The sequence below is a fragment of the Cucurbita pepo genome, chromosome 18, assembly GCF_057944985.1.
Source record: "Cucurbita pepo subsp. pepo isolate OVF chromosome 18, ASM5794498v1, whole genome shotgun sequence".
Taxonomy (NCBI): domain Eukaryota; kingdom Viridiplantae; phylum Streptophyta; class Magnoliopsida; order Cucurbitales; family Cucurbitaceae; genus Cucurbita; species Cucurbita pepo.
The window spans coordinates 891,496-898,921 of record NC_141815.1 but is presented as its reverse complement, the minus strand read 5'-3'; positions in this window follow the sequence as shown (position 1 = coordinate 898,921).

Here is a 7,426-nt window from a genome sequence, read left to right as displayed (position 1 = left end):
GCCAAGACTTCATGTGTTCCAAGCGACATAGTCTGAATACCTACACTCAAGTCTTCACGAGTTCCAAGTAAAGTAGTTTAAGTCATGAGCATGTTGTTTCGTGGGAGGCCTTAGGAGGTTATTGATTCTTGGCTAAGGTAACTTACCCTCTTCTTTTCCATTGTGGCCCTAGACTACTCCTCATGATAGACCATAAAAGGTCACGTGATCGGTGCATACATGAACATGGCATCCTACAAATATTTGGGTATCCATAACATGGTGAAGGACATCTCATCTAGGTGAGGAAAATATGAAGCCAAACGTGACATCCTGCAAAGGAAACATGGTGTAGGGCATCCCACCTAGAAGAGAAAAACTTGGGCCTCTAAAAGCACCGGGCAGTGGGAGGTCATGAGTCATTTTGGACATGATTATAGTATTACCTAGCATTCTTGAGTTTCCAAGTCTGAGGACTTTGGTCCCTTCTCCTTGAGTGGTACCTAGCATTCTTCTTACCTTGGTAGTTGTAGAGCTTGTGTGGTATTGTTCTTAGTTCTCAATCTTGTAAGTTTCTAAGGTTCATAATTTCTTGAGACATAAGTTGTAACATATGAACTCATAATAACGAGCATGAGTTGTTCTAGAAAGGAATTCCTTAGAGGGTCCTAGAAGAGTCTTCAGTCTTGAGGTATTTCCTAGGGGTGTACATGGTCCGGGTTGGGTTGGGTTGAGCGATTTTTTTGACCCAACCCAAAAGTTCGGGTTGGTTGGATTGGTAACCCAACCCAACTCGAAACTTTTCACAACCCGACCCAACCCAACCCTCTATTTTCGGGTTGAGTTCGGGTTGGGTCCAGGTTGGGTTATTAATTTTTTTTTTTTAAGTTTTATTTATCACAATTTATAATTATTCGGATACAATCTTATATAAAATATATTAAAAATTTACCAACAAACACAAATCAATCCATAATTATTTTAAAAAAAAATAAATTTAATAAAAAACAACGAGCAAAAATTGTAACATATTAACTTAGTTCGAGTAATAACATATTAACATAGTTCGAGTGAAAATGGTGACATATTAACATAGTTCAACATGTCATAAAACTAAAGTATAATTAAATAAACAATAGAAATGATTAGTTTAAAGATAGTGTATATAACTAAAAAAACATATAAAAATATTTTAGTTGAAATATGTTTACTTATACGTGATTTGATAAGAATAGATAGCCCTAAACTATTAGAAAAATAATATAAATAAATGTAAATTATGATATAATAATGTTACTACAAATAGAAAACAAATACATTTGAATTTAGAATTACTAGTTTATTTTTAAATATATTTAAACTAAAATTTAGAAATATAATAACATTGCAACAAATAGGACATAAATATATTACAACAAAATTTGTGAATATTCAAATATAAAAATTATTGGTTTATCTTTAAATATATTTAAACTAAAATTTAAAGCCCGGATTCGAACTCAAACGAGAGTCTTCTTTGACCGGCCAAAAGTACCACTCCGACAAGTTAAAATTCTTAATATATTTTATATATTTAAATTTGGCTCGGGTCCGAGAGTTTTACCCACAAACCCGAAACCGAACCGATTCAGTTCAGGTTCAGAAAAATGAACCCAACCTAACCCTTGTAGTTCGGGTGGGTTGGTCCGGGTTGTCGGGTTGAATGTACACCCCTAGTATTTCCTTTAGATGTTTCTTGGGTCCTCACTTATAGGAGCATTTTGGTCATTTTACCCCTCCTTCTTGGTTTTACTACTTAACGAGTTCCAATGGCTTTCAAACTTCACCACATAATAAAAAATAATAAAATAAGATCTAGTACAGAGTTGTATAGTATTATGAGGTCATTTAGGTCATGAACCGAAAGTAAATTATCTTAGGGGCATTTTGGTCATTTTACACAGATTCTTTGTTTACCTATTCATCTGTATCCAATGATTACCAAATTTCATATATGACATCAACCTACTATAATATGATTAGCATTAAAATTTTATTGGCAGCAAAGTTCATCTAGTGGGTTATTTTAACGTTACTTAAATTTCAACCAATTTGATCGGTCCAGGGCCTTAACTCACGGTTCTTTGAGTTTTTCTTTCATATATCCTTAATTCATACTTTTTTTAGCATTCATATGAAAATACAAGCGATTCCTACAAATATTTCTTAAGGAAAGTCCAACTTACTTACCTCATTGTCGACGTTCGAGACCTCCGTTCTCGAGCTTCCGGTATTCGAATTATTCCAAATTTCTTTATTATATTCATCTTTTAAGTCTAGTTTAAGGAACCATAAAGAAATTAATGAGAACTGGTCTGGAACGAGTCCAAATGGATAAAAAAAGTGTAGAAATGTCAAAATATTGCTACCTTTGACTTTTTTGGTCAAAGTTTGACCATTGACTTTGGACTTCGTCTTCTTCTTTGGTTGCTGGAAAAATCTCGATTTTTCCTTATCATACCCTTCTGGTTTTTCCTTTTTAACCTCTATATAGATCGTTAATGGACTTGGTTACTTCACGAAACATTTAGATGAAGTTTCAAGGAAAAAGTAGAGATCGATTTCATACCTTCTTATGGTCTTTAGCTTGAGTTATATCCTTACAAAATTCGCTGGAAAACATGTTTCTCGTCAGAATAAATCTAGAAACTTTTTGTTGGGAACTTGTTGGAATAAATCTCATCAGAGTTATATCCTTCACGAAACTTGTTGGAAATCTCATATGGAATGTGTAGGAGTTGATAGGAAGGAAAATGATTAACCATAACCCTCGAATTTAGAAGAGATACGAGGAAGAAAAACCCATAATCTAAAAGCTTCAAATTCTGAGTTTTAGGAATCCTCATCACTTATTATCTCAAAACATTTCCTAGAACTTCCTATTTATAGATCTTGCACGGCTATTGATTGTTCCAAAATCATGGTGAATTTTTTTCTTTTTTATTTTAAACGTTTGTGAAATTTTCATTGGAAATATTTACTCCGATGAGGGTGCTAATGACATAGGATTTGAATATCAACCTTTGGATCTAGATAATATCGAGTCTTATTAAACATATCCAAATTTCAACTTTATCGAACGGTTGGATATGAAGATTCGATCGATTTCCTGCTTGTCCGTTCTAGAACCAAATATGGTTACAGATTATGGCCGTTTTATAATTATTCATAATTGTTGGGAAATTTTGGTAATTTGACATTTTTTTCGAATATTTTATTATTATTTTTCTCTAAAAATTCATATTTTTTTAAAGATTCTCGATAAAAAATTAAAAATCTGGAAAGACCTGTTAATTCAGAAAATTTTATTTTTATTTTTATTTTTATTTTATTATTATTATTATTATTATTATTATTATTATTATTATTATTATTATTATTATTATTGTCATTTTTCACTTTCTTTCCCAAGTGTCCAAGTGTCAAAGGAGTTATGTTCGTAAAATTATTCTTAGCTTATAGAAATGACATTCTTAAGATCTTGTCCTTGCTTAATCCTCTTCATTTCTTTTCTACTATCTTTTGGGTCTATGGATGACTTATTCTCGTTCCAGCTAATTTCCTTCCGTTTTTAATGTTACATCTTTATTGGTGTGAGGTTTTTGTGAAACCAAAAGCAAAACGATCATAACTTTGTTGGATGATGGAAGTCCCACATCGACTAATTTAGGGAATGATCATGGTTTTATAATTAAAGATTACTCTCTCCCATTGGTACAAGGCCTTTTAGGGAAGCGTAAAGCAAAGCCATGAGAGCTTACACTCAAAGTGGACAATATCATACCAATGTGGAGAGTCGTGTTCGTCTAACATGGTATCAGAGTCATACCCTAAACTTAGTCGTGCTAATAGATTGGTGAATCCTCAAACATCGAACAAAGGACTCCAAAAGAAGAAGGAGTCCAGAGTCATACCCTAAACTTAGTCGTGCCAATAGATTGGTGAATCCTCAAACATCGAACAAAGGACTCCAAAAGAAGAAGGAGTCAATGTTGAACTATGTTAATATGTTACAATTTTCGATTGTTGTTGTTGATGAATTTGTTTTTTTAATAATTATAGATTGATTGTCGTTTGTTTGTTAACTTTTAATACTTTTTATCTAAAATTCTATTGAATAATTTTGAATGGTGGATATATATATATATAAATTAAAACCGACAACTCAACCCGAAAATAGAGAGAGTTGGTAGGTGAAAATTTTCGAGTTGAATTGGGTTACCAATCTAACCAACCCAAACTTTTGGGCTGGGTCATTTGACCCGACCCAACCCAACCTAGGTCATTGAATCATGGGCCAGACTTCCTAAAAGTTATTTTAAGGTTGTTCCAACTTTGTGTGGTCGTGTGTACATTATCTTGTTGGGTTTTTAAGGTCTTACTTTTATTGTCTAACACCCGGACCAGATGAAAAAATTTATCGCATTTTCTAATTTTATTTTATTCTACTTTTATTTTATTTTTGTTATTGTCTTTCTAGTCTCGGTCTGAGCTTTTGAATGCTCGAAAATCGGGTCGTGACATATTCTTAATCTCAAGATATCAATTTGTGATACTTGAAAGTCAATAGGTTTTGTTCGACTATTTGAATTTGCAGCACGAGGTTAAGGGTTATTTGTAATCTTTATCATAGTAAAAAATGAACTTGCATAAGACAAAATGTAGTCACGAATTTTCGACAAACTCATATGCTTTTCATTGTCGTTTCTTTTCCCCCTAACCTTCAATTTTATTTCGAGATGACTTAATTAACCGATGAGATTTTAATCTAAACTATATTCTCAAAATTACTACTATTAATGAAATTAACATACTCCAATATCCTTTTGTACTCTTTTTAGCTACTCAAAGCACGGATTACAATTGTCATGGCCCGATTTTATAGCTACTCAAAGCACGGATTACAACGTGAGCTTAATCGGAAGGAAGAAAGATACGGTAATTTTTTTGCTTTTTAAAACAGAAAGACTCAAAAATTTTTAAAGTATAAACACATACAATTTGTTAGTATAAAATACTCAATAAGTAGCCTATTTGTAGTCTCTAAATCATATCTATGGTTGATGCTAAGGTACCATACTCTAAAGCTGATAAAGTATAAACAGAATTATGTTCTAAGGACCCTGATCATGAGGTTCTATGTTCGGAGTTCTGAGTTCGAGAACTTGGTTAGCTTGTTGCCTGGCCAATGCATTTGTGTGGTCTCTTGCTATAAAATGAACTTAGACGGAGTGGATCTCAATGGGCTATCCATTTCCATTCCATACCTAATACATTAGAGTAATTCTAATCCTAAAAATGCTCGAAAACTTACTACAACATGGTCGGTAACAACATGAACTTAAAGAAAAACCTATATCTGGTATTTGGACCAAGATTCAGATTTCAGATCGGTCTATAATGCCTCTTGCATTTCTCTATGTCCCCCGGCACATAATTTGAGTCGAACATTCCACAAAGTAGGGTATCCCACCTACGTGAGGAAAAACATGAGATCATGTTATACCATATAAAGGGAGATCTAAGATGATTTAGGGCACAAGACAAGTTTGGGTAGATTGGTACCTAGCAAATAATGCGCGGTATTAAGCTTACCGTCTTGGATGTGCATTTATGAGGTTCATCCTACTTGGATTAGCTAATAACCCTAGTGTTCATGGTTCTGACTGTAAGGGTCTGTCATAAGAGGCTTAAGGAATAGGAACAACTTTCATAAATCCCTATTTCAAGCATACATGTCATAACCATGTCAAACCGTCGTAAAATCACGCATAATTCATTCATAACATTATAAATAGGTGTTATGTAAAGATTTGGGTCATTCGGAGTTCATTAAGACCATAAAATTAACATAGTAGGCGTAGTAAGTGGATTTTTGTCATTTTTTACCCGTATTGATGGTTTTACGTGCACCCATATTTTAAAATTTTATGTACAACGGATATCATTTTGGGGCAATTTCATAACTTACCCAACTTTAGGGGGTAAGAGAGCTCAACTTCCTTCGATATCTAAAGCAAAATTTTTCCTCTTCCTCCCGTAAACCTAATGGTATATCCTTGTTGGACGAATTTGTTCTAGCCCTCTAAAAATCCATAAAACAAAGGCTTGGTTGTAGCGTTTGAAGGAGTCTTTGTAACGATCCAGATCCACTGCTAGCAGATATTGTCCTCTTTGGGCTTCCCCTCAAGGCTTTAAAACGCGTCTACTAGTGGAAGGTTTCCACACCCTTATAAATGGTGGTTTGTTCTCCTCCCAACCAATGTTGGACATCACAATCCACCCCCCTTCGGGGCCCAGCGTCCTCGCTGGCACTCTTTCATTCCTCCAATCGATGTGGGACCGCCCCCAAATCCACCCCCCTTTAGCGTCCTTATTGGCACATCGTCTCGTGTCTACCCCCCTTCGGGGAACAGCGAGAAGGTTGGCACATCCTCCGGTGACTGGCTCTGATATCATTTGTAACGACCCAGATCCACCGCTAGCAGATATTGTCCTCTTTGGACTTTCCCTTTCGGGCTTCCCCTCAAGACTTTAAAATGCGTCTACTACTGAAAGGTTTCCACACCCTTATAAATGGTGGTTTGTTCTCCTCACAACCAATGTTGGACATCACAGTCTTAGTTCGACTATTCAAACTGTGGGTACCAAATGGAAGGCCTCACTTCACTCTTTATACCCCATACCACCTTTGGTCACCGACTTCTTTGGATAAGTACAAATCTTTGTTCGAAACTCGCACGGATCTGCACGGATCTACCTTTTATTCATTATCAACTCTTCTTCGTTATACCATACTCGATAACTACGACTACATTTTTTATAAGGCTCCCGTAAATCTCTCCCGACATTCATGGCTAATTCTTGTATTTCTTTCCTCCAATGTGAAAAGAATTCCAACCTAAAAGGGGTTTTTGGAGTTTGGAACCCAACTTTTATAAAGCTATGACTTCATAAAGTCAAGAAGAAGAAGAATCTACTCCTTGGTTGCATATCTTTCTCTTTCTCTTTTTAACATTATTAATGAGTGGGTCAAAGATCATGTTTGAACACCATTCCATGTGATACCTTCCGTGGTTGCAAGAATCGCTCCCTGTAATCTTAGTTGGTTCAGCTGTGACTAATCCGTCTCTTCAACTTCTTTACTCATGAACTTCGGAACACATTTAATAGGTTATATTCCTTCAGCACTTTGTTTAGTAGTGTTTTCTAAATCACCCGTCGACTCAAACCTAACTTCATTAGTTTGTTCGCATGATCCGTGCATAGACAAAAATTAAAATATAATTAAATGAGGATTAGGTTGCCTTGAGCACATGGGTGCATCTACTTTTTAGGGTTAAAGCAAAAGGCTATAAAGAGAAGTTTGATTGAATGCATTAATATATGTCTTCGCTTTAGGAAATTC